Here is a 9,279-nt window from a genome sequence, read left to right as displayed (position 1 = left end):
GGCTCAGTTGTTGAGCATGGACTTATAAGCGTGGATATATGAATCAGAAGGTCATGGTTCAATTTCAGATTAGGGCACATGCCCCGGTTGCAGGCTCCATCCCCAGTGTGGCACACACAGGAGGCAGCTGATCAATGTTACAAGCCCTACTCCTACTCAGGGAATACCACCTCTAGACACCATCACCACCTCCTTCTATGCCCAGGCCTCATCATCTCACTGACAGAGAGCAAAGATCTTTTAGCTCTAAAGAAAAACTTCATCCCTCTTCAGCATGAAGCAGCAACAGAAGAGACCCTGTGCCTTTTTTCTCTGAAAGAATTCAGAGCAAAGATCTTTGAGCAGGTATGTGGTAGGCAGTTAGACAGATTTGAGCAAAGCGAGGACAATGGGCTATGTACAGAAGGTTATCAGGGTGGAAAGTCTGGGTGACTAGCAAAGGACAAAATGTAGGGTCAGACCTTGCTCCCAGATCTTAAAAAAAAAATAGAGTACATTAGAGAGAATCAAGAATAATTAGAGGGAGCAGAGGATTGCATCATTGATTTGGAAGAAAAGGTAACAGAAAACACCAAGTCATAATAGCAAAAAGAAAAAAAATTAAAAATGAGAGTAATTTAGAGGGCCTCTGGGACTACATCAAGTATACCAATATCTGCATCATAGAGGTACCAGAGGGAGAAGAGAGAGAGCAAGGAATTTACAATAGCTAAGATTTGGAAACAGCCTAAGTGCCCATTAGCAGATGAGTGGATTAAAAAACTGTGGTACATCTACACAATGGAATACTATGCTGCAGTAAAAACTCAAATGCCTTACAATTTCACTGATATGTGGAATCTAAAAAAACAAAATAAATGAATAAACAAAACAGAAACAAGCTCATAGATACAGAGAACACTTTGATGGTTGCCATATGGGAGGGGGCTTCAGAGGATGGGTAAAAAATGAGAAGAAATTAAGATATGCAATTTACCTTATAAAAACAGTCATAGGAATGTATAGTACTGCATAGGAAATATAGTCAATAACATTGTAATAACTATATTTGGTTTCAGATGGTAACTAGACTTATCAGGGTAATCACTTTGTAAGTTGTTTAAATGTCTAATCACTATGTTGTACACATGACACTAATATAATATTGTAGTTCAACTGTAATTCAAAAGTTAAAAACATTTAAAGAAAGAAAAAAGTCCAGGGAGTGGAGCTGTGATTGCCGTTGACATGTAATTTTTTTATTCTTGTTCTCTTAGATGTTAAAGGGGTGGTATAATAAAATTAAAACTTACAATAATTAGCCCCAGCTGGTTTGGCTCAGTGGATAGAGCATCAGTCTGCAGACTAAAGGGTTCCATGCTCAATTCCAGTCAATGACACATGACTAGGTTGTGGACTTGATCCCTAGTAGGAGGCATGCAGGAGGCAGCCGATCAATGATTTTCTCTCATCATTGATGTTTCTATATCTCCCTTCCTCTCTGAAATCAATAAAAAAATTTTTAAAAAAACTTACAATAATTAGAACATATATATGAATCTGATAATTAATATTAAGGGAGATAATTATACCATGGCATTTTATTTTGTGTTAGAATAAATGGAAGGCATAACAGGTATGGATGACTACACATTCTATCTGCTCCCCAACATTTCTTAACCTCCTCACAGTTAGGCGGGCCAATGAAAATGATTGTAGAAATGATATCTCTCTTCCACCATGGAAAGAATATCAGAATGACTGTCACATTGGCTACTTGAGAGGAATCATATACCTAATAACCTTATAGTTTGAATGAAAGATATGAGTAGAAGACTTTAGCACTGTTGTTGGTTTATGGCTGTGTTTTTCGAGTGTTATAAAAGAGAAATGCATGTAAGAAAGAATTGATTGAATTTCAAATAGAGATGAAATGCTTCAGAGAAAGTCTGGAATCCAATGGCTTGCAGATTTAGAAAAATAAAAACCGTTTCTTGACCTTAACTGGTAAACCTTAAGATTGAAGAAACCGTTGAAATTACTAGAAAATATCCAATCTTAATGAGGTCTTCACAGAAGCCCAGAGAGCCTCAAGGAAACCCCCTTAGAATAAAGAAAAAGAAAAATTTATGTCAGTGAGGTAAGCAAAGACACATGGAACTGAAAATTACCTCCCAAAGATTTGCATGTGTTCTTGGCACATAGAACCTTCTGAAATCGATAGGTAAACAGCTACAAAGTTTTGAAAGAGCTTGGCTATCAAGAACCATGATCTTGACAACTTCTAGCTAGACATTCCTCAGTGCTTAGTCCTAGATTCTCTTCTTATATTTTTCCTTTCCTCTATTTGATCTCATTCATCTTCATGTTTTTTCTATACTATCTATTTGTATATTCCTGTTAAATTTAATCTTTAATGCAGACCTCTACTTCTACTGCTTGTGTTATTTCTCCAATTAGATAATTCACAAGTATCTTAATTCATTGCCTCTTGTGTGGTCCTTATCAATAACTCCTTACTGGTCTTTCTACTTTTATTCTTTATCATTTCCAATATATTCTTCACACAGTATCCAGAGGGTCTTTCAGAAATGGAAATGGGATCATGTCACTTCCCCTGCTTAAACTCCTGCATAAGAACTCCTATGATCTTGGAATACAATGGTGAAATCCCTAACATGTACTGTGGGGCCTGGAGGTCCTGGTCTTTACATTCTCTCCAGTCCTTTGGCTCTGCTTGATCTCCTCCAACCCACTGGCCTTCATGTCATTTATTGAAAAACTGGTCTGTTCATATGCTTCAGAGCCTTTGGATTTACTGTTCCCTCTGCCCACCTCACATCACAAATCCCTAGGCATCCTTCAGAGCTCAGTATAAATTATCATTCCTTCTTCTGATCTAAATTAGATCCTTCTCAATGCACTCTCTTTTTTACTTTTAAAGCACTTACTGTTATTTGTAATTATATACTTATATATGCATTTGGGTTTCTGCTAAAATGTAACCTTCCATAGAGAGAGTTACTTGGCAGTGGGCAACTGGAAATCAGAATATCTATACCTGTACACACTAGTTACCACCTTCATTGTAGAAGTTGAAAGTTAACAGGCCTTTTGCATGTCAATTGCATTCTGCCTAGGAAATACATTCATGTGAGGTTTAGACATGAGATGGAATCCAACTTTCTGGTGCTTTCAGCAGCTTTATGCTGTAGGCAATGTAGTAAAACATAGGACTTTCTGTAGCAATGTCCAAGTGCCCCATCCCAGCTTTGTTGGTGCACAGCTGCAGGTGCAGCAGAATTGGGACCCAGATGCCAGCCATCATTTCATAGAGGTCAAGGAGTGTGGCAGAATCACCTCCAATTTGCAGCTACGTGAGGAATTAGGTCACACTCATTCCTCACACCTCTTTCTGACTGTAGTCAAACCGGTGAGGCTGTTCCTTCCATAGTGTTTTGTAAGACCTCGTTTAGAATTCACTCCTACAGCTTCCCCCAGGATTTTGTAACTATCTAAGACAGTTGTTAAATCCTTTTCTGCTCATAGTAGCAGAGGTTTCTATTTTCTGCCCTAACCCCTCACTAATACAACTAGCAACGATGTTTGCATTTGTTCATTTCTTCCTATCCACTTGCATAGAACAAGGTCAGCCTAAAAATAGTTGATCATTGAAGCAATCCTATATAATAATAGACAAATATGCAAATTGACCATACCTCCGACACACCCACAAGCCACGCCCACAAGCCACACCCACCATCCAATCAGAGCGAGTATGCAAATTAACCCAAACCAAGATGGCTACAGCCACAGAGAGCAAGGTTCCCTAGGTAACAGAGGAAGCCAAGCTTTCTGCCAGCCGTTGCAGGCCTAAGCCTCCACTCAAGCTACAAAGTTTCAATTATAGAAGGTAAACAAATTCAAACAAATGGCAGCAGAATGGAGCTTGAGAGAGCAGGCCAGGGTTGCCACTGGCCACAGGGGAAGCAAAGCTTTCTGCACACCCTGGCCGGGCCTACCCGCTTAAGGCAACAAAGTTTCAATTATAACCCCAACACAAATGGATTCGGGCCTCGGAAGGAGCCCCAGGCTTGGCTCTGCTCCAGGCTACAAAGTTTCAGTTGTAGAAGGAAAATAAATTCCAGATACTAGGGTCTCCACTTGGATTGCCAGGGGGCGTGGCTGGCCTGCAAACCACCACAGGCCCCTCGCTCAGGCCGCCTCATGCCCCAAGGGAACCCCACCCTGATCAGGGACACCCTTCAGGGCAAACCAGCTGGCCCCCACCCCTGTACCAGGCCTCTATCCTATCTAATAAAAGAGTACTATGCAGATTTATCATCACTGCAACACACAATATAGCTGCCCCCATGTGGTCAAAGATCCTGCCCCCATGTGGACACAAGATGGCCACCACAAGATGGCCAGCAGGAGAGGGCAGTTGGGAGGCACCCGGCCTGCAAGGGAGGGCAGTTGGGAGGCACCCGGCCTGCAAGGGAGGGCAGTTGAGAGGGACCAGGCTTGCAAGGGAGGGCAGTTGAGAGGGATCAGGCCTGCAAGGAAGGGCAGTTGGAGGTGATCAACCCTGCAGGAGAGGGAAGTTAGGGGTGACCAGGCCAGCAGAGGAGGGAAGTTGGGGGCAAACAGGCTGGCAGCAGAGTGATTAGGGGGTGATCAGGCTGGCAGGCAGAAGCGGTTAGGGGCAATCAGGAAGACAGGCAGGCAAGCAGTTGGGAGCCAGCAGTCCTGGATTATGAGAGGGATGTCGACTGCCCGTTTAGGCCCGATCCCTGGGATCGGGCCTAAACGGGAAGTCGGACATCCTTTGAGGGGTCCGAGATTGGAGAGGGTACAGGTTGGGCTGAGGGACAACCCCCCCTCCGTGCACGAATTTCGTGCACCGGGCCTCTAGTTAATGATATTTAGCTATCAGATCTTTGGAAGTATGAACAATCTTTAAATTACAATGAGTGCTAGGAACTCTATCCCTGTTCCCCAGAAAAATCCTCCTCAATCTTGTGGCAATTGTTTAGCATGTTTTCAATTAAACAGGGTTTTGTATATTTTTAAGTTAATGACAAATATTTGCCTATGGCCTTTAAAATATATACATGCTTTAATAGTTCCTTCAAATATATGTTGAAATGTGTCAGTATGTGATTTATATTTATTTTATTAGTCTCTTTTCTAAGCAAAAGTGAAGACCATAAAGTAAGTCAGCTAATTTTGTTTTACAGCTTGACAAAAATACACTCCTTTTGTGTGTGTGTGACTGTGCAATTATATGATATAATGGCCAGATACTTATATATTAACATTTAGATATGACCTTTGCTTATAATTTTTATGCTTTTGAGGAAACCCACAGATACAAGTTTTTTAAAACATATTTTTATTTTTATTTTATTTTTATTTTTTAGAGAGAAAGGAAGAGATGGAGAAAGAGATAGAAACATCAAATAAGAGAAAATATCTATTGGTTGCCTCCTGCCCGCCCCATACTGGGGATCGAGCCGAAACACAGGCATGTGCCCAGACCCAGAAACCAAACTGGTGACCTCTTGGTACATGTTCAACCACGGAGCCACACCAGCTGGACGGTTGTTTTTCTTAATAAGAAATGCAATATCCAAAATGAGGCCTGAATAATAGCATTAGAGGTAAAAAGTTTTAGTTGGAGGAAGTCTGTAGAGGTCGAGGAGAAGTGTCAAGGGGCTGGTATGAGAAAAAGATAACCCCCTTAAACTTCACTGAATAACCATGCAACTTGTACAAACCGCTTTTCCAAATCTGTTCCCTTATTTTTAGAAAGGAGACAATTACATTTATCATTCTATTGAATTCTACTACATGTAGCATTCAAAAAATATTATTACACTATAGCAACTTTTTATTTGTAAAGTTTTGTATTTTTATTATTTACTAACCCAAATACAATTAATACACTAGAAAAATTATAAAGGATTTTCAATATCTTATTTCTCAAAAATAAGAACAATATTAAAGTTTCTAAAAGAACACTCTTAAAGAATTTTGAATTACATTTTTTTCTCTGATAGGAAATGTGCCTACTCTTCAATGAAACCCTATGTCAGTTTTTTAAAGTAAAAGTATTATGTTGGACACCATCAGTCACATTTAGTTAAAATGTAAGCCTTAAAACATGAAACCGCAATGAACAAACTACATGCAAGTGGGAGAGTAGTCAAGTACCCAGTCCCCAAATCCCCAAATAGAGACATATCACAATTTTTTGAGTTTACATTTTTATCAGTTTTTCAGATTACAATAGTATACCAAAAACAAAACAAAACTTGGCATAGCAGTTTATTGCCCATTTAAGAGATTTTTTAGGCTCATGTAGACAAGCTGAATAAAGAAAAGTATTAATGAAAGTTTGGGAATTAAAAGAAAATTAGACCAAGAGGGAAAGTTAGTTGTCCTGATTATTTTTATAAAACACATAGAAAATAAGAGAGTGGCTTTAAAGAGTGTGTGTGTGTGTGTGCGTGTGTGTGTGCACGCGCGCACGCACACGCTCTGAATGTAATAGGAATCCTTTCAAATCATAAACTATTTGTAAAAAGCAGAAAATAAGTTGCAAACAGTTGATGATCTGACCCTTGTCTCTCCCTGCTGAAGGGATTCTATTCTCTCTACTGCTCTGGCCATGTAGGGTCATTTAGGACTCACTGTGTTTTTTTTATGACTTTAGTTCCCCCTTGCTCCTGATGTAACAAAGTGTCACATGGCCCAAGTGGTGGTAAGTCTGTTGGAATATTTCAACTCTACATAATAAAACATGCTAAAAGTATATTAACCAACATGGACTTTATCTCATATTAATGATAGCAAGCAGTAAGGCAGTTCCAAGGTTGATGAACTGAACAGCCTCATATCATGGCACATGACTTTTTACACCCTTGCCCATTCTTACTTCCTGCCACTTATTCATTTATAGCCTAAACTGCTGCAAACATATTCTATACCTTTATACATTCTGTCCCCTCTTTGGGAACAATAATAATTTTAGCTTATTATTTGTGAACATTTACTCTGCCATGCACTATATCAATCACTTTCCCTTCATTATTGAATTTATTACTCACAGAATTGGATAAGATAGACATTATTAATTTGGTTTTACTGTTGGATTTAATGACATAGCCAAAGTCACACATCTAGAATGTAGAGAAGCCAGGAGGTAAACTCGGCTCATCTTGAATCTTAACACCTCCATTTCATAAATTCAGTGCCTGACCCAATCCTTTGAACAACAGCTTAAACAATATTTCATCAACAGCTTCCTATAGCTCACTATGGTTTAATTATTTTTGCATAGATTGCCTCTGAGATATTATATGTAAGTCACAAAACACAATTTTGTTTTGTTTTTAATTTCAAGAACCCTTGAAGGTGCCTGGTTGGTTTATGATGAATGTTCAATAAAGTTTTATTAAATGAATGAGTGAATTATTATTCTTATTAAGCTTCATCTGAAACATGTCAAAAGAATCCCATTAAGATATATATTTTAATGTGATGGTGACACTTGGGCAAAATTTCTGTCCCTGAGATGAACAGCCAACATCTGATCAAATAAACCATCATTAAGCCAACATCTGGTCAAATAAACCATCATTATATTCCATTTAAAAACAACTTTTTTCATTAAAAAAGTTCACAGCATGTAGCATTGCTCTTAAGTAAAAGTTAAATAGTTAGTTCAGCTGGCTAGAAAATGTGCTTCAAGTTTAAAATCACATATCATTGTTTATACAGATGATTATTTGGGAAGGACTTCAATAGACTCATACTTTGCTAGCAAAAAAGATGATCTTTGGCCAAAGATAAGCAAGAGTGACTCATATTTCCCAACTGAGATCAATGGGACTTAATCCATGAAAAAAGACCTAAATATCACTTGATAGGAAGAGATGACAATGGCAGTATAGGAAAGGTATGGAGTATTCATATTTAAGATATTGTTCATGTTATATTCATTTTTCATACTCAAAAGGAAAGCAGTATAAATTTAGATTTGCAATTAGTTTACCCTCAGTATCAAATAAAAATTATTTTTGAGTTATGTAAATTATTTTTGTTTACCTACTTCAGGCTGATTTTTGCACAGTTTGATTTTTAAAAGTCTTTGGCAGCATCTTAGCAATAAGATATTTTAAAATGTCAGCAAACAGTTTCATTTGTGGGTGGATTCTAATCATTCCAGCAAATCAAATGATTACTAGATATTTAATTTTTAAAGGCTAAGCCAGTGAATTAACTACTAAACAACCCACAATCAGCTATATTAAACTAAAAATAAACAATTTACTTAAAAACATGTTAGAGTTGTGTCTTAGTTTAAAAACTAGAGGCCTGGTGCACGAGATTCATGCACTTGGGGGTGGGAGGGTCCCTCAGCCAGGCCTGCACCCTCTTGCAGTCCAGGAGCCCACAGGGGATGACATCCTTAGTGCTATCACAGAGGCAGGAGATGCTCCTGCCACCGCCACTGTGCTCACCAGCTGTGAGCCTGGCTTCTGGCTGAGAGGCACAATGACCACCAGGGGGCAGCTCCTGCATGGAGCTTCTGCCCCCTGGTGGTCAATGTGCATCATAGTAACCGGTCATTCTGCCATTCGGTTGATTTGAATATTAGCCTTTCATTATATCAGATAAGGTTCAGACTTTGTTCTTCCACAGTTTATCAGTGTTTTTAAGCATGCACTTGATAATAGAATTGTTTTGTCTACATATTTAAATTTGTTGTGTAGCACTTAATGAATTATATATTATATTGCATTGATGATTGAGAAGGGAATCTAGAAGTTACTTTTAACTATATTATACAGTCCTTGGTTTCCTTTTCTCTTTTCCTCTTTTCTTCTTTGAGTTTATTTTTCTTAAAATTTCTTACTTTTTAAAAAATCTGTTAATTTCTCCTTTATCTTACCTCTAAATTTGTAAGCCTTTTAAAAGTAGAGACCAATTTTATTTTTCTTTATATTCCAGGGCTCAGTCATAAATATTTCTTGAATGACAGTGAAAGAATGACAATATTAATGATAACTTCATAGTGATACTAACAGAAAAAACTGGATGAACCCTGTTTATAGCCTTACTAGAGGCCCGGTGCACGAAATTCAGGTATGGGTAGGGTCCCTAGGCCTGGACAGAGATCAGGGCCCCCTCCCCTCCCCAGCTGCCAGCTGCCGCCACGGGTCTTCCTTCATTCCACGCTGCTCCCTGGTAGTCAGTGCATGTCATAGTGAGCGATCAAACTCCTGTTCTCCT

This window comes from Eptesicus fuscus, chromosome 3, assembly GCF_027574615.1.
Source record: "Eptesicus fuscus isolate TK198812 chromosome 3, DD_ASM_mEF_20220401, whole genome shotgun sequence".
NCBI classification, from domain to species: Eukaryota; Metazoa; Chordata; class Mammalia; order Chiroptera; family Vespertilionidae; genus Eptesicus; species Eptesicus fuscus.
This window is presented reverse-complemented; position numbering follows the sequence as displayed.